General features: G+C 42.5%; 1 non-coding gene across 1 annotated transcript; it reads right to left on the minus strand.

The window, feature by feature from the left end:
* Positions 1-16,264: 16,264 nt before the first annotated feature.
* LOC128772793 (U1 spliceosomal RNA) lies at positions 16,265-16,426 on the minus strand. The gene has a single exon (XR_008416945.1). It is a non-coding gene; the product is annotated as a U1 spliceosomal RNA (small nuclear RNA).
* Positions 16,427-19,174: the final 2,748 nt, after the last annotated feature.

Here is a 19,174-nt window from a genome sequence, read left to right on the forward strand (position 1 = left end):
AAGTGTAGGATGTGGCAAAACGATACATACTGCCGGTAGGCGGATAAGGCAGTCCAAACGTGTTGGAGAACAATCTGGTAAAAATCTAGAAAACTCAAATATGTACATACCTGATGATCATCTATTCCACTTCTAAGAGCTATATTTTACGGGGGGGAAAAATCTCACATAAATTCCCAAAGAGACACGTAAAAAGATGTTCACTGCCGATTGGTTTTAACAGCCAAATGTTGGAAACAACCTGAGTCACCAATGGAGAGACAAACAAATCACGATCTATTCATGCAGTATAATACTATATATTGGAGACCATGCTGAGTACAAAAAGTAAGTTGCTGAAGGAAGTGTATACAGTGTGATGTCAGTTGTGTGGAAGTTAAGACTCCACACAGATACACGCACACCCAAGAAAAGGATAAAGACACAGAAAGGCAGAATAGACACTTACTTCCTAAAAATGCTGTCTCTGAAGAGGCCAAGCAAATCAAAGGGAAATAAAAGGAGATTTCAACGGCATCTGTAAAAACTTATGACTGAAAAAAATAGATCTGAAGGAAATACAGCAAATGCTACTGGAATGGGAACACGGATGTATATTTTTAAATTATTTGTGTATTTGAAATTTTTTTAATTCCCTAAACTTTTTGCACATATGCCCTTTTTCATGGCTCTCCTAATGCAGTCAGCATGTCAGCTGGCCTTTTTCTCTCGTTCCATTGCCACATAGACTCCTTTATGATACTAACGTCTTTCATCCTCCTATCCTGGCGTGGCTTGGATTTCAGAAGAAATACTTCTTTTTTTCCTAGTAACTTTTTCTACCCTCAAGTCCACTCGTTTGGAGAACTGGAAGTTATTTCCAAGATAAATTAAATCATCAACGTCCAGACAGAATCACTCCTCTGCCAAAAGATCTCATCCTTCTTGGGCATTTCCACTCTCCACATGGATGCCCTGACACCTTTCCATCTAATTTCACTAGTGAATTTACAAAGGACTGTTGGTTCCTCCCTCTAGATCATTAATAACTCTGTCAAGCATTTCCATCTCCTGGTTCCATCTAAGCTTGAGGAGAGAACTCCCTGTCATTACAGACATTAAAGTTGCCAAAATAGTCATGGAGGACTGTCCCCTCGTTCACCCTCCTGTGTGTTTTCTCAAGGTAAAAATGAAAATGTAAAGAATATATTGCATGATGAAAGGCAACTTGTTATCCTGGCTTACCCCAACCATGCCTTCACATCTTCTCTGCAGTCAACCCCAACTTCGAGAAACTTACCTTTAATTCAGAGCATCAGGTCAAGGTTAGCTGGATAGAAACACCAACATTCAAATTTTCTGTATAAAACCTTCAAACAGACTAAATGAGAGAGGAAGGAAATAGATACATTGGTACAAGTCTTCTAAATAGATAGAAATGAGGAAATTTAGTGCTTGGGATGTTTACAAGCCCCCATCATCGTCTATCCTCTACTCTCTCCAAGAAGAAATAATGACAATGTTGAATGAATAATGACCTACGTGGGGGAAATCTGGACTATACTGAATAATCTTAAAGATAAAAACATAGGTCACTTAAAAGGGGGTAAGGTCAAAATTTTGGAAGTAGGAAAAAGAAACCTATTTCTGTTATGTGCCTCCATAATTTTATAAGCATGCTCTCATTCATGATAAATTATTATTATTGTGGAACAGATGGATGAATCTCAATCATTATACTATAATGGAAGATTAAACATTTTCTTAACTTCTATTCATCAAATTAAGTCTTTATACTCACAACAAAGGACAATGCATCAATGTTATCATTAGGGCTTTTTTAATATAACTTTAGCGTGAAGCATAATCAGACATGATTAATGTACTGACAGAAGTAAATACTAAACAACACACATTAGTCTAGATTAGAATCGCTATTTTAGTTCTCTTGTTTTGTGGCTTCTCAGTCCTCTGTGAATTTGGTCAAAGAGAAACAACCATCAGAATCATTTGATCCTTTTTCCTAGGTGTTCCTTTTCAGCCACATCTTTGCTTGTGAAATGTTACCTACTCCCTAAAGCTGGGGGGTGGGAGTGGGGTCTGGAGAGGGAAAGGGAGGCAGCCTCTGTTCAGCCCCCAATGAGACAGGTTTCTCATCTGGCTGAGTTCTGTGTCACACTTAACAGACTGGAAGGTCTGAGAGGGATAGAGAGAAATCTCAGGACCGATAGTCCCTCTGGTCTACCACACCCCAACATGCAAGACTGCCCAAACTACTCCAGATCCAAAAACATACCTCGTCTTTACAACATTGTAGAAGACAGTTTCACAATCTCCCACAAGAATGTATTTCAGCACTTTCCATTGTATCAAGCATTCATTTGTAGAGATACACTTAAAGAACCGACAGCAGCACAACACTACATAGTGAGGCAAAGAGCACTGAACGTGGAGTCACAGGACCCAAAGTCAAACCCCTGATCTTCCACATTATGGACAGGAGGACCTCCCACGTGCTCTTTAGTCTTTTTTTCTCCTGTTACTGGTAACATCTGTCGCCTTCTCTGACCAAATGCACATTAAACATCTTGCATGTAACACCTCAGTTTATGCATTAGGAAACTTCTCATTATGTAGGTCTTATTATCCCCTTTTATACCGAGTGTTGTTACCCTTGTTAATTTATAAAGAATCGGAATGCAATAAAATGGGAAGACTCCAAGAAAAAATTGCAAGACTAGTTAGCCAGCTTCATGATAGTTCAATAAAATATCAATAATTAAATATTTGATAACACAATAAACAGCATCAACTATCAATTGGCATATATCAGCATGCTACTTACTAAGCATGGTGATCCCCAGTTGGGATATGTGCTATAATTTTTAAGATGAAAATAAATTTCCATAGCAAAGTGTCCCATCAACCCAACACAATTTTGGAGGTAGTTTTTTCGATCGCTATAGCATAACAAAGCAGGGCGCTAAGTTTGAGGGAGAAAAACAATGCTCCAAAGAGGCTGTATAAAGTAGAAAAGCAGCAAGACCAAGTAATGACCCTATGTTTATTTCACCTTCCGGAGAGAACCTTGTCCCGCACAACAAGACCTATCCCAGCCTTTCAAGAACGGATGTAACAAAGTTAGCGGGATGTTTTTGTTTCGATGCTTGCAACACGGGAATAATTGCTCCAACCTCTGACACCCAAGTAACCCTCACATACATGAAGCTTCTTTTGGTCATGATCCAGAAGCCATGTCAGAGCTTGGGGCACCCTGAATCATCATTTCCCACATTAGTTATCACTGAACAGAACTGTAACTTCAGAAACTATGCAAAGAGAGGCAGGAGGCTGGTACCAGACCAAGTGTTTGTCATTTATCTCTATCTCGTTAATATATACAATACATTCATGGGCATGTGTACACAAACACACAGTTTGGATTCCAGATAAAGGACTTACGATATCTAATCTGATTCTAAATCTTTATTTAGGGGCGCCTGGGTGGCTCAGTTGGTTAAGCGGCTGACTCTTGGTTTCGGCTCAGGTTATGATCTTATAGGCACAGGATTGAGCCCCACATCAGGCTCTGCACTGACAGTGCAGAGCTTGCTTGGGATTCTCTCTCTCCCCGCCTCTCTCTCTGCCCCTCCCCTACTCACGTGTACTCCCTCTCTCTCCTTCTCTCTCTCTCTAATAAACTTTAAAAAAATACATCTAAATCCTTATTTAAATCCCATTGCCTTCTACCTTTATACTTGAAAGAAGAGATGAAAATTTGGGGGCATAGGTAAGATGCTACTGTGAAAATAACGTAGCCAGGTTCTGGAAAAAAGCAGGAATGGAAGCAAGCCCTGGCAGACGTGGGGGTTATCGCATACAACACATAGTTTAGTGCGGAAGCCAGAGAGCAGATTTGTTGTTGTCAAAGGATAGAAGGTGTTAACTGAATGAATCTGGTCACAACACGGTATGTCTAATGTGATCTTCTTCTGTTAAAAACACATGCAGATAGGGGCACCTGAGTGGCTCCTTTGGTTAATCACCTGACTCTTGATCTCAGCTCAGGTCATAATCTCTCTGTTTATGGGGTTTGAGCCCTGCATCAGGCTCCACACTGAGCATGGAACCTGATTGGGATTCTCTCACTCCTCTCTCTCTCTCTGCCCCTCGCCAACTCTCACGCGTGTGCGCGCTCTCTCTCTCTCTCAAAATAAATTTTAAAAAATACATTAAATTTAAATTTTTTTTAACGTTTTATTTATTTTTGAGACAGAGAGAGACAGAGCATGAATGGGGGAGGGGCACAGAGAGAGGGAGACACAGAATCGGAAGCAGGCTCCAGGCTCTGAGCCATCAGCCCAGTTCCCGACGCGGGGCTCGAACTCATGGACCACAAGATCATGACCTGAGCCGAAGTCGGACGCCCAACCGACTGAGCCACCCAGGCGCCCCAAAAATACATTAAATTTAAAAAACACGTGCTTATACACACATCCACCCGGAAGTACATTTGATCAAGGTGGAAACAGGGGTAACCCCTGGGTAGTAAGAACATGCTTCCGTTTTCTTATTTTGATCTATATTTTCTAATTTTTTTCAATGTTCAAGCACCGATTTTATTGCAATTAAATATTATGCTAAGGCAATTATTTCCTTGAAATGGATTACCTTCTCCACACGTTTTGTAGTCTTAGTTCCCAGCTTCCCCCCTTTGTCTTTTCACCACGGCCTCAGCCACAGGGTAAGGTTAGCATTTTCCCTTCGGTTTGGCTGTTGAAAGGGATCATTCCTGAAGACTGTGCTGGGGGGCTGTGATTGTTCCTGTGATTGTGTCTTTCCTGCCCCCCCAACACACGCACACACACACACGCACACACGCACATGCTTCTAACTCATACCTGAGACTGATGTTAAGTTTCACTAGTTATTAGCTCTACAGCCCAGACAAGGGAATGAACTTCTCTCAGCATCAAATTCTTCAACTCTGAAACATAGCTGATGACACTTACCTTAAGGTGTGTTGCATGAATTAAGTGAGGAAGTACATGTAGAAACATGGCCGACACTTGTAAATGGTTGAGCCCCCAATACTATATTGTTTATATAATTTCATTTTTAGCAGACACTTTTCTGCTATATTATTTGGGCACTTTACTGTGGCAGTTATGTGAAGAAATTATTGCCTGGGGCTGCTGACAGATTGAACCGTGAATCTCTAGGACTATAGGAGCTGAAGCCTAAATATGATTTCTCACCTACAAAAACCACTGAAGCAGTTAGAGAAAAGGAAACTGCAGTTATCCACTTTCTTATTGTCAGGAAACAGAAAATTGTTGCCTGATAATCTGACAAGAATGGAGATAGCAAAGGAGATGAGAATAAAATGCTATTATCTCAGTTCACAACTGGAGAGAGAAATGCAGAAAGGTCCCAGCATTACCTTCACCTATTAGAGATATTAGAAGGGTTGATTGGAGAGCTCATCCTAATCTGATGTCAAGAATCTATTGCTGTAATCAGCTGTCCCAAGCCTTTTCTGTCCACCTCCAAAAGTGTCCACCAATATCTCTGATAGACTTGCCAAGAATATGGCTTGCGTAGGAAAATAAGCAGCCAATTTTCTGGCTACTGGCCAAACGAAAGACTTGAGAACAGAGTTAAGTCTAAATGGATTTTTTTAGTGGAAGACTCTAGCATATGCAATGTAAATCACATCTTTAGTCTCTTCCATGAAACCAGTAAAATTTTCATTGTTCACAAATGCTTTGGAGAACATGGATCCTTTATGATCAATTTAAGGAAATGCTGATTCCTGCCTCAAGTTGTCATGGGGCCATTATGGAGACTGCCCTCGGGGCCAGCCAGCATAGAGCTCATTGTGCTCTGGGTAAGTCTGAGATCCTGTTTAGTGCCTCAGTCAAACCCACCTTGGCAAATCCACACTGGTAGCAATGCCACGTGAAGGCTTTCATCACATGACTTTCATCATTGATTTAAGCCAGCAAGGTAACATGTTCAGTGACACTACATAGAAACTGTCTAACTCCACCACTCATCTAGTCCAATGTGCCCCCAGACCACACTCCTTGAGCCTAAGACCTCCTGGTTCCATTCTTGTCCTTCTGCAGCTGATCCCTCAATACCTCCAGAACATACCAATCCTGAGGGGCCCTGTGAGCCTATTATTAAATAATACTGCCTAATCATTTGGAAATTAATTCCCCCCCACACCTTTTTTTTTTTTTAATTTCAAGACTAAATATCACTTACTGCTCCAAACGATGCTTCTTGGGTTTCAACAGACCTCCATCTCTTTTCACATAAATGCTAAGAGTTCACATCATTCTTCAGAACCGAATTAAGTTCCGCAAATGGACTGAGCTCGTATGAGGGTCAGGATTTGGTGCAACAAACAGAGACTGTCCTAAGTTTCTCAAGGAGATTGAATAAAGGGAACTGGGTTGTTTCAAACACTGGAAAGGTTCAAGAGGGAAAAGTCAGGAGGCCTCCGCTAGGCTGGGTCACAAGCTCCCGAGACCATCAACACGACACAATGGTGTTTTGGCTACTGGGGCTGCCATGGTCCCAAGTCCTCCTCCCAGGAAGCTAACATCCCCACAGCAGAACATGGAGTCTAATAACTGCCTACACTTGGCACTCGCAGAGCTCGCGTCTTCCACTGCAGGGAGATAGCTGCCACCTAACGTCTGCCTTCCGAATTGCATCTAAGTCCCCTTGGAAGGCTGGACATAATTCACACGCAGATTCCCAGCTGCAATGCAACCGAAGAAATATAGCTTTTAGCTCCAGCTTCTTCAAGTAGAAGGAGGATAGCTAGTGGAGACCATGGCTTTCAATAAGATACAATGCAACAAACTGCACTGTCACTCAGTAAGAGATTTGATATAGGGAATTAGATTCTTTCTTTCTTTTTTTTTTTTTTTTGATGTTTATTTATTTTTGAGAGAGAGCGGGAGGGAGGGAGAGAGAATCCCAAGCAGACTCTGCACTGTCAGCACAGAACCCAACGCGGGGCTCAAACCCACAAACTGCAAGATCATGACTGGAGCCGAAACCAAGAGTCAGACACTCAACCGACTGAGCCACCCAGGTGCCCCTAGATTCTTTCAAACAGTGAAATATAAAGTATATTTCATTCCACCAATATAACATAGTAATGATTCCTAGAGCTAAGTTATGGATAGAGGGGGAGCCATTCTATTCTGTACTTCCACACGTGTTTGCAGGTTGTTTTTCTTCTTTGCACGTGTGTACTTGTGAGTCCCCATTTGCCATCCATTCAGATCCACTTTCTCCTCTTCTCTCAGTGACTCTGCTTCAGGGAGCTGGCTTCTCTAGACGAGATCACTTGGCCTCCCTTTCTGGTCGTCTTCTAGTCGAACTTGACCGACTGGCGTCTCCTGCAAGAGGCCAGAGGGTATAAGAAGAGGGAGCCCAGGTGTTTCTTCTTTCTCTCCCTCCCTTATCTGAGTGGATCACTTATTTGACAGTGGCCGTGCCCTCTACTATTACAGCTGCTGCCCAGTGGTCCCTCTATTGAGGCTCTGACTTTTCATGGGCTCTTGGAACGCTGTGCCCTCCCTGTAATAATGGGGGACAATGGCTTCCTGCTGTCGCTAGTGTCTGGTGCCTCAACATCCTCTGTTGCTTCCCTTATCCCTATTCCCATATCTGCAATTCTCCCTTTCATTAAAAACCACTTGAACCCATCTAACTGGAGCTCTGCTTCCCTCAAGACCGTCCTCTCACCTCAGAGGCAGCTCGCCACCCCTTCCAACAGGGCCCACGCATCCTCCCACTCTTCGCTTTTCCCTCCCCTTCCTACACCCACACTACCGAGCCTTTGTGCCTCCTGCCCAGGATCTTGCATTATGTAACATAATTTATGAATTAATTGGTAGCGTGAAAGTTTTTCCAAGATAAGCTTTCTCAATTTTAAGAGGAGGCATATGCTATACTACAGAAATATCAATATTATGGTAAACACTTTAGGCAAAAGTTGGGAACATGCTTGGAGGAGATTGGTCTATAGAGCCCAGAACCTATAAAGAGGAATGCCTGTATGTTCAGAAGCCCGTTCCTAAGTAAATGATAAAATTTGATTTGATATTCGGAAAACAGAGAGCACGCCCCTTAAGGACAGAGATTGTCTTATTCTCAGTTCTTTCTCCAGCATCTGCCATAGCATATGACACATGGTAAAAATTGCATACATGTTTAGGTGAAGGAATCAAAGAGTAAACATGGCAGGAAGCTAGTTGATCCTTTGTGTCTCAGCCATCCCAACACCTCCACACCTGTGATTTTCTGGGGCACCATGTATTCATTATCCATCAACACAAAACCCACATTTGGCCCTTAGAATTCTCACTGTGCTCTTGGATGAGTCTTAGCGCCCTCACTGGGTCTTAGCGCCCTCATTGGCAGGAAGGCCAGAGTCAGAGACTGTCAACATTTATGACTAAAACAAAATTAAAAATGCTTTTACCACATTTTTTATTTGGTGGGTGCTCTTGCTTTGTTTGATTTTATCTGGTTGATTGCTTCGGTAAACTACGGGTTTGTTTTTTGGCATGAATATGGCATTTTGAGATAGCATATGTTCCTAAGATAATGTCCCACTTGTGTTGACATTAACCACTTTATAGGAATTGCCTGAGGCACCCTGACCATGCACAAGTTTATCTTTCAGAAAAGTTTACCTTTGTGTAAGAGCTTGCGAGGGAAGGCCAGCCTAAATTAGAAGCCATTTTTTTAAGTGGGGGACAAAATGCCTCACTGACAGAAATATGCTAACCAACATCATGGTCCAGAATAGCAATTATCCAAAACTGAGAGGCAAAGAACATTCCATAGCCATAAACAACTGCCAATACAGAGCGAAAATCGAAAGCCTAAGCTTTTCAAATAGATTGCAGTTTCTGAAAAAATAAACCAAACTGGGGAAACTATTAAAACCTAGATTAGAGTATTTCTCTTCTACCATCAACTTTGTCAGAAATAACACAAATCCTTAAGCATCTGTAACTAGAGGTAAACAATCCGTTCTCAAACAGAAGAAATAATGACACGCAAACCAATGCTATTAAAGACTGGATTAAGAAAGTCCTAGCTCAAAACTATCGACATAGTAAAACTAAAAGAATAAAGGCCATATCCCCATAATTACTCTCTATCTAAACCAGAAATAATTTGTGACTCCAAGTTAGTCTAATGTATTGCATGTGAATAATTACGGCTTCATCTGAACTTTTCAAATAGTGCCCATTATTTTGGGCAACAGACACTAACCTCAGCCAAGCAGAGTTCTTACCTTCCTAATTTAGAGATTTACCTCAGAAGTTATTGCTGAATTGTGGGCAAAATTAACTTGACAATAGGAACGTAAGTGGTATGAGAATTCCTTTTGAGGAGGGCGCCATCTTTGTTGAGAAAGTTTCTACTTTGGGTAAGAGGTGGAAACAGTAACGCTTACCAACTCTGCCATGGTTTCTTTATATTTCCTAGCCCCTTAAAGTGGGTAGAACCACGTGGGGCATCTTCTGGCCAGTGGATTTTGAAAAGGACATCACGTGTTGCTTTGAAGTAGAAGCATACAGGAGGACTTGAATGCGTTGAAATGGCAGAGGCTCTGTCAGCCTGAGTCCCTGAGTGGCTCTATGGAATAGAGCTCCTCGATGACCCATGTTGGACGTCTACCAAAAATGAGGGGAAAAAAGTTGTGGTGGAAGCCTGTAAGCTTTTAGAGTTAATATGTTATGTCACCTACCCTGACTAATACAGATCAGAAGATCAGATCTCGAAAAACCTAGGTGTTCGCGAAACTGATCGGCATGAAGAATTTTGTCCTTGTTCTAAGAAAGAAAAAGATAGAGAGTAATATAGGCAGGAAATGAAGAAAGGCTGTGAGTTATACAATGAACTCTCTACCCGTAACTGCCAAATCTTAAGTAAATGCTACAAAAAACTCACAAAATACTTGTTATGGATGGATTATCAGTAAGGCAACTCATCTTTGCACAAGAATGGGGCAGCAATGGAATAGAAGCAATGTACTTACTCTCAGAAGCAGGAAGACAACATCACTAGACAGTCTTATGAAATTTTCATCTCATGAATAGGGGGATTGAGGCCCTCCTGTGCCAAACTGAAGGGTCAAGGAAGCTTAAGCTCTCTTTTTTGTTCAGACTATTGGACTACTTACTACAGTCATAGGAAAAGGTTTTTTACTCTTAAAAAAAAAAACTTACTTTCTCTAGATTAATAAAATCCAGGCAGTCTAGTTAGATGATCATAGAATCTCAGAACCTCAAGTTCGGAAAGAATATTAAAGGTCAGCTACTTTGACCATTCCTAGTCTCTCTTTCTCGGGTAATCCCACCAGGTGGCTTCTGATATCTGCTCGGACATCTCCAACAGCAGAGAATTCAGTCTCTTCTAAAGCAACCCACTCCACCTCTGCATTGCTTTGACAGGCTCTAAGTTCTCCCTTACACTGAGCTAAAGTCTCTCTCCCCGTACCTTTTACTCAGTGGCCCAAGTTCTACCTCTTGAGGTATACAAAACAAGTACGATGCCTCTTTCATAAAACAGGTCTTCAAAGGCTTAAAGGCAACAACAATCATGTCCTCCTCCTCCAAAAGTTATTTTTGGAAAAGCATTACCCATATTCCCTTCACCAAGCCTGGATGAGGTCTGTCCCTTTTCTTCTACTAATTACTCTGCCCTTCAGAAGTGGGTTAGATGGCAGGAAGGGGGAATAAAAGGAAATACAGATCATGTTGATATCATGTTAATATCAACTGAAGACCTAATTAAGCAAGATTTCTTGTCTGCTCATTACCTCCTCATGAATCTCAGCTCAAGAGACCCATTAAATGGGTGAGAACTAGAGTTGCCTTTTGAGTAAATCAAGTAAGAACTGCCCCTCCTGGTATCATTTGAGGCTACGCCAGAGCCTTCTGCCTCAAAATCCTAAACTCAACACAAAGCTTTTGGCCATTACTTCTTCTGTGGATAACTGGGGTTTCCCTGATTCACCACCATAACAACAATTATGAAACATTTCTCTGGCTGCAGCCCACTCACCAAGATAAGACTACCCGTTCTCATTTGCTAATGACACTCCAAAGATTCAAAGTCAAAGTTGATATGGCTGACACGGTACATCCGGATGGCCCGGAAATGAAGAAAACATTTCTGCTTTATACCTTTCTGACCTTGCTTATAACATGAGTCCCCAGTACAGAATGCTCCATATGTCTTACTGAGTTTTCAAATGACTCTTTCAGATTTTATTTTTACCCCATAATTTCTATCACTCAGACAGAGCTCAATGATCCTAAGAGACAGACTACTTGCTAACCCTTCCCCTCCAGTCTGTAGGCATGTCTTTGTCCACCTTTGGGCTCCTCCTCCTTCTCATGCAAAGCAACCCTTAAAGATTAACCCACCAGATCCTCTAGAGATGCCCACACAAGTCTGAATTCTGGAGTAAATATAGCTTAGGTTCAAGTTGAGAGCCAGGACTGCATATTTCTGGTTCTTAAAGGTTTTAAAGAAGATGAAATGCATTTAGCATACTAGGGCAAAAGGATTCACAAAATAGGCGGGGTGATGAAACACTTGTTCTACATAGCCTAAGGGTAAATGCCAATGCATATTTAAAATGCAGTGGGGGGAGTAGAAATAAATTGGAACATCCCCAGTGTCAACCTTTGGTTTCATGTCCTAGCTCTTACCAGCTGAGTAACCTTCCGCAGGTTATTTAATTTCTTTGAGATCTCAGTTTTCTCATCCTAAAATAAATATAGTATAAATCCCATTCGCATGAGCTCCAACCCCTTTATTTAAGAATTACATGAGGGGCACCTGGGTGGCCTTGATTTCAGCTCAGATCATGATCTGGCGGTTCGTGGGATTGAGCTCCATGTCGGGCTCTGCACTAACGGTGGGAAGCTTGCTTGGGATTCTTTCTCTTCCTCTCTCTCTCTGCCCTTTCCCCGCTGTCTCTCAAAATAAATGAATAAACTTTAAAAAAAAAGAATTACAGGGGCACCTGGGTGGCTCAGTAGGTTAAGTATCTGACTTCAGTGCCAGTCTGATCTCACGGTTCATGGGTTTGGTTGAGGCCCGGATGGGGCTGTCTACTGTCAGCACAGAGCCCTCTTTGGATCCTCTGTCCCCCCCTCTCTCTGCTCTGCCCCCGCTCACACACGTGCTCACCCTCTCTCTCTCAAACATAAAATAAAACGTTAAAAAAATATTATTTTTAAAAAGTAAATAAAAAATAAATTTAAAAAAGAATTGAGATAATATTTATAACTAGTACAGTGCCTGATATAAAGTAAGGAATCGATGAATGTTCGTTCTTCTCCTTCCCCCACCTGCCCAGCTTCTCTCCTTGTCCTTATCCAAGAAATATAAAGACATGTGGATTAGCCAGAGAGGCTGAACCCACAACTTCAGATGCATCAGAGAAAGTAGCCACCCTCCCCTGGGACAACAAGGTACGGAGCAAGGGTTCTCCTGCAGGCTGCTGGAGAGTACGAGCTTCAGAATGAAATGTAAGGACACCAGGCTCCATGAGGAACTACAACCACAAACCATAGGTCAGTGATCACAAGAGCTTGGTAGGGAGGGGAGTTCATGGGGTTTTTTTACCCAGATGGAAAGAAACATTAACAAAACTTCCCACCCCCCAAAATTCCGTTTATATCTGCGCATGTAGTACACCCACTTGCCTTTTTATCTAAAGAAAGCCAGTGTCTTTTACAAAGTGTTAACAAAATAGTAAGAGTATTCAACAGACGGAGGAACATGCAGCATCTTAGCATGGCATTATACAAAACAATGCGAGCTTAAATAAGAGGCACTTTATCTAAGAAGCCAGCATACAATTATCCAACATGAATAGCAGGGAAAAAACATTTTAATGCCATACCTTCCTGACTTGCCGTTTTCCCCAGGGCACCTCAAAAAAAGGGAAGAAATTGGTTTAAATACATAAAGCCAGAAGCTTCCCCCACTCCCTCTGCTCCCAAGTCTCTAGCGAGGGAACAGCAAGGCATTAACTCAGAGGGAAGGCTGCCACCTACTGGGCCATCACTAACATCCCTCAACATTTTCTGTGGGCTTTTCAAGGTCTCCCAGCTTAAAATCCTGATTTGGCCCGAAGCCGCTTAGTTAGTGACAGTGACAAAATCATAACCCAAGACACTACTGCACAGAAACTTAAAAGCTACAACATGAATTAATCATGGGACAACCTCTTGCGAACTTCACAGCAACATTTTTGCTTTAAGCAGCAGAGAGCTTGCGTTTTCAAAGAGGAGGGGAAAAAAAAAAACCCTTTCTCTCTAAATTTCTGTTGTTGTTTTCTAAGGACAGAGTGCTTTAATAGTCGGTAAGTGCTGCTAATGGCTCCCTGGACAGCCCTAATCTGGCCATTTCCTCCCTGCCTTTTACTCCATAAATCCTTCAGAAGACTAATATATTGGTTCAGTATCCTCAAAAGGACCCCCTTTGATTGGATTGGTTTACATGTTTACAAATAGTTTCTCTACCCCCACCATTTGAAAGAGCCCATTGTTAGAAAATCTTTTATTATTGATGCTCTGAACAACTCCAGGCTTATCGTGTATCCCCAAGATCAACTACCAACACTTCTTTTTCTTTCTTCCTCTTTCTCTCTCTCTCTCTCTCTGTTTTTTGTTTTTGTTGTCATTTTAAGAACATACCACCTTGTACTCAAAACAAGCAGAAAATAAGAGTTTTCTGCCTCTAACCGTTCTAGACCTTAGGACAAATCACTGTGCCTCAAAGTCTCCATTCACAAAGTGGGAAAAAGAAACCTGTTTTAATAATAATAATAATGGTTACATTTAATAGGTGCACAGCTCACAGCTCTGTCACGATGGAGACTTTCTCCTAGTCTTTGAACCCCGCCCATGAGGTAAGAATCATCACCCTAAAGAAGAGAGTCATTACCAAGGCCAACCATGTAGTAAGTGGAGGAGACAGAATTCACACTCAGAACTTTCCAGTCCGTGGTCACTATTCCTGCTCTCTCCTGCTACTGCTCTTGAGCAAGAGAGGGACTCAGAGAACTGAATGCACTCGATGAAGGTAAAACTGTATGCAAATTCACGTTCCAGAAAGAACAAAGGCTATCCTTTGAACTGAGAAGTTGGAAAAACTGGCCCCAAACAAATACTTAGTACTCTAAGATGTAGAAATATTTGCCTATGCGACCAGGCAAACAGGATGGATGGATGCATGGATGGATGGACGGACAGACAGGTAGATACATGGACAGATTGATTAAAAAGAGCTCCTCTGGGGGTGCCTGGGTGGCCCAGTCGGTTAAGCATCCAACTTTGGCTCAGGTCATGATCTCATGGTTTGTGAGTTCAAGCCCCGCATCAGGTTCTGTGCTGACAGCTCAGAACCTGGATCCTGCTTTGGATTCTGTGTCTCCCTCTCTCTCTCCACCCCTCCCCCACTTGCTCTCTCTCTCTCTCTCTCTCTCTCTCTCTCTCAAAGATAAATAGAAATTACACACACACACACACACACACACACACACAAAGAAAGAGCTCTTCTGTTTATGACTTCTGTTGCAGAAAGTTGCCAGTTATTCAAAAGGAACATTATCCTGGTTCTTTTTCATTTCAGGCTTTTACCCCTGCATGTTTGCAGATTGCTTAATTACTTCATTGGGCTTTGGAACTCATACATTACAGATACATGATCATCCAAGTCATTACCTGCATATTTTCCCATTAAGAATAATTATAGCTCTTACCACCACTGCCCATGTACTTATGTCCTGCAGGCCTGGGCACACTGAAGTAATCATCTTTTGAAAATGATCTTGATGGGCGAGTGTTGCGTGCACAATCGGTAATGAGCAAGACGAGGTGGGAAGATTTCCATCTCCTCCATTATTGAGTGGTTCAAAAGTCACATTCTTGTTATTTCATCACAGTGCCATGCAGGACGCTGAGGTGGTTTATGTTCTCCAGAAAAGTGAGTTAGCACTGAATGCAGAGACAAGACCCATGGGATGCGGGATTGTATCTCCCTCTCTATGGATTATCTTTCTGAGCCCGGGCACATCACCCATTTCCTGGCTCAATGTCATTGTCTACAAAATGGGATTTATAAGATGCTTTAAAAACCTCCGATCATCAAATCTGAGATGGGACAGTCTTATAGATGGCAGCATAGCTTTTTATCCTGATTAAGAGCCCAAGTTCTGGAATAATGGCTCTTGTACTTTATCAACTCTGTAACCTTGGGCATGTTACTTAACCTCCTGGAGCCTCAGTTTCCACATCTGTAAAGAGGAGATAGTCATAGTCCATGCCCCTTAGAGATTCAGCGAGATCCCACTTGTAAAGTACTTCTCCCGGTTCAGGATACAGGTGAAAGTCCAGGGAATGTTGGCTATGACTATTATCATCAGATCTAAACTGGAAGAATCTGGGGACTGTTCAACATAGCTCAGGCAACACATCTAAATTAAAAACAATAATTGCCTGCCAGGTAAGAGTCCGAAGACATTGTGAAGGGGTCACATGTTATTTTAATCAGTGGATCATGAAGGCATTCAATTTCAAAGGTAGGAGACAGACAAGCTAGCAGATGTTCGAAAAAATGTTAGATTATAACCAAGAAAAAACTGTTTCAATGACTGGTTGGTAAATACTCTATAACCGGTTTCTTCAAGAGTTAATTATTCTTAAGTTTTTAAAAAATCTTTTTGTTTTATTTTCAATACAGCTAAAAAGCATTCACTGTTAAGTTTCTTAGATTTTACATAAGCACTGAAAAACCTCCATTAAATTGCCTATTACCGCCTAGAAAAGGTTAATATTTTTGTAAATCATTCCCCTAGCCCTCACCCATGGTCTGTCTTATTACACTCCCCATTTCCAATAAATAACGTTGCTCTGTATACACTCTCCCTACAGATTGCTCTTTGTACTTAGCTGTGTATTAGAAGCAACTTTTTATGCCACTTAATATTCTTTTCATTTTCTTTAACGCAATTTATTTCACCGAGTGTGGTGGTCGGCTGGTTATTTTGGTTTGTCCCCAGCTGGCTGTCAGGAGCAACTATGTAGCCTAAGCCTTCGGATACACTTCTAGAGGTGGGCTGGCTAGATCAGTGAAAATGTACTTTTTTAAAACAGCAAGCATTGTTTGTCAAACTCTCATATTTCTACCTTGATTTGGACACATAGATACACCATCTTTTTGAAGTGTGAACACGGTCCCCCACCACAAACGATGCAGTCGAGTTTCCCACCGCTGGGTAAACTGCAGAGGTCAGCAGCTTACCCGTTGTGCCATGGGTAAGCCTCGCCCTGGGAACACCACCTTCGTGATGACGGTACCTCCCCTGCCGGGGAAATATGCCACGTCCTCATCTCAGCTAGAATTTGGTGTCCCCACTGGAAAAAAAAAAATGTGCGTGTTTCTTCTGGGACAGACTATCTTTGAAGCGAGTCCTGCTGGCACTAGTCGGTGGTGCTGTAAGAAGCAAATGGCCAAGGGTTTTGAGCACGGTGTCTACCTGGGTCCCAGTGGACTAAACATGTCACATGTATAACCTTCTTAGCCGTGCTTCCCATGAGCGGGGGACAGCATAAACTTGAGTGTCCCGGCCAATATGCCCAACTGAATATGACTGTCGAAGTGTCTGGGGCTCTTGGTTTTCCAGGACACGTTTGTGTCACTGATGTGAGCCGGCTGTTGTTTAAAACTGTCTGTTCAGGAACTTCAACCCCTTTTTTAAAGGGATTTGAAATATAAGCTTCTATGTGCACAGCATATCCCCGGGAGGAGGCGCAAGCAACTGGGGACAAGGTTTGCCTCTGGCCAGGGAGAGGGAAGGGATTGCAACTGGGCGAGAGACATCCTTCACACTGGATCCTTCGCACGGTTTTGCTTTCTTACCGGGTGCGCATATACAAAAGGGAAATTTTTCAGCCAGAAAGACGAAGCCCAAAAGAGACAAGCATGCATGTAGATGTTTCGCGTTGTCAGCTACCGGATTAGGAAAACATAAGCAAAACAAGGTACTTGAATCATTTCACAAAAAGGGTATATATAGTTGCGTATTTAAGAATGCAAGGTCTGGAGAGGCGCCTGGGTGGCTCAGTCGGTTAAGTGGCCGACTTCAGCTCAGGTCATGATCTCGCGGTCCATGAGTTCGAGCCCTGCGTCGGGCTCTATGCTGACAGCTCAGAGCCAGGAGCCTGTTTCAGATTCTGTGTCTCCCTCTCTCTGACCCAACCCTGTTCATGCTCTGTCTCTCCCTGTCTCAAAAATAAATAAAGTGGTAAAAAAATTAAAAAAAAAAAAAGAATGCAAGGTCTGGAGCCAGACTGCCTGGGTCCATAACACAGCTCTGTTGCTTACTAGCTCTGTGATCCTAGACAATTACCAACCACCCGTACGTCAGTGTCCTCCTCCATAAAATGGGGCTAATTGTACTCCCTACTTCACAGTTACTTGCATTCTGTGAGTAAAAACACAAAAGCCCCCAGAACAGTAACTAGCACACAGCATGTGATCATTGTGGATTAGCTATCATTATTGCTACGGTTGTCGCTATCATTCTTCATTCAAATTTTGCCATGTTATCATTACAACAGCAAAGAGCCCTCCCCACGATTTGTAGGTTTTGAAAAGTAAAGGGCAATTTTACTGCAAGTGTCTAACCGATTTGAAGTTATTTCCAACTATGCAAATAGTCAATGGGAGAGGGAGAGGGGTGCCAAACTTCCCTTTAGTTCTTAGTGGTTCCAGATTTGAGAGCTGGCGCCCACAAGTCTTTGCAAGAGTAGGTGACCCAAATCATCTGGGGAGTTTGGTTTTTGTTTTCTTTGTGCGTCAACGCGATCTTGTTTCTCTCTTCTTTTGCGCATGGGTGGGGTGCGGGCGGCGGGGGAAGAGACGGTGGTTGAACAAACGGCAGAAACTCGAGTTTCAGTACCCATTTAACGCGATTGCCCCTTAACTGTGTAGGCGCAAACATTTTTACATTTTAATTCCAGTATAATTAAGAGACAGGGTTATATTAGTTTCAGGTGTACAACAGAGCGATTCAACCATTCTATGCGTTGCTCAGTGCTCATCACGATAAGTGTACTCTTAGGGAAGCACGTTTTGAAATCAGTATTTGCCTAAGGAAACCATTCACGAGATAGGAAGGCGTTAAAGCTTCCTGAAAACATTCTAATCCCACCTACTGTGCATAATGTGCTCAGTCATTGGAAATGTATTGCCGGCAAAGCAGATGATGTGGTGACGGGGACAAGTAGACTCTGCTGTCACACAAGCCTGGATACATTCCTTTGCCCAACATTTTACCGAACGTGATAAACATAGTGCTGTTACTATGCCTGTTTTATGGGTGACCCTTGCTGCCTTATATCAGTGTGGCTCTTCTCAAGCTGCCAGTGTCAGCAGAGTGGGATCTCTCCTCCAGGATTTCAGGGTCAGGCCATCCCAAACTCAGGTCAACGTATTTAATTAATGAGAGTACAGCAGATGCTAGTTTTAAGGATTCTATCCTGAGGTCTTAGCCGATTCACTGCTATGCCTCACACACAATAAGCATTTGCTGAATGAAGCCCCAAATTGAACATGAGGGTGTAACATAGCATTGCCCCCATGAAGACAAGGCTACCTAGGGGCGCCTGGGTGGCTCAGTCGGTTAGGCCTCTGACTTCGGCTCCGGTCATGATCTCGTGGTTCGTGGGTTTGAGCCCCGCATCGGGCTCTCTGCTGACGGCTGGGAACCTGGAGCCTGCTTCGGATCCTGTGTCTCAGTCTCTCTCTGCCCCTGTCCGCCTTCTCAAAAATAAGCATTTTTTAAAAATTGAAAGGAAAAAAAAAAAAAAAGACAGGACTATCTCAAGTGCTCTGGATCCACCAAATGTTCAGGCATAAAAAGGCTGTGTTGTTTGGTCCAGGGTTGCTCAGTCCACTGCTAAAGGTGATTCAAACAGGGTTAAGGGTAGGAATTGGGTCCAAACAAGCAAGTCTAGTTAGAAAACATTTTCGTTGCATGCACACGGGTTGTGTTAAGCTTTGAATTCTGATTCCCAGCACGACCGATGATAATACCTTTAAAAATAAACTGAAAATTGGCTTG

The sequence above is a fragment of the Panthera pardus genome, unplaced genomic scaffold, assembly GCF_024362965.1.
Source record: "Panthera pardus isolate Hobbes unplaced genomic scaffold, ASM2436296v1 HiC_scaffold_10, whole genome shotgun sequence".
Classification (NCBI taxonomy): domain Eukaryota; kingdom Metazoa; phylum Chordata; class Mammalia; order Carnivora; family Felidae; genus Panthera; species Panthera pardus.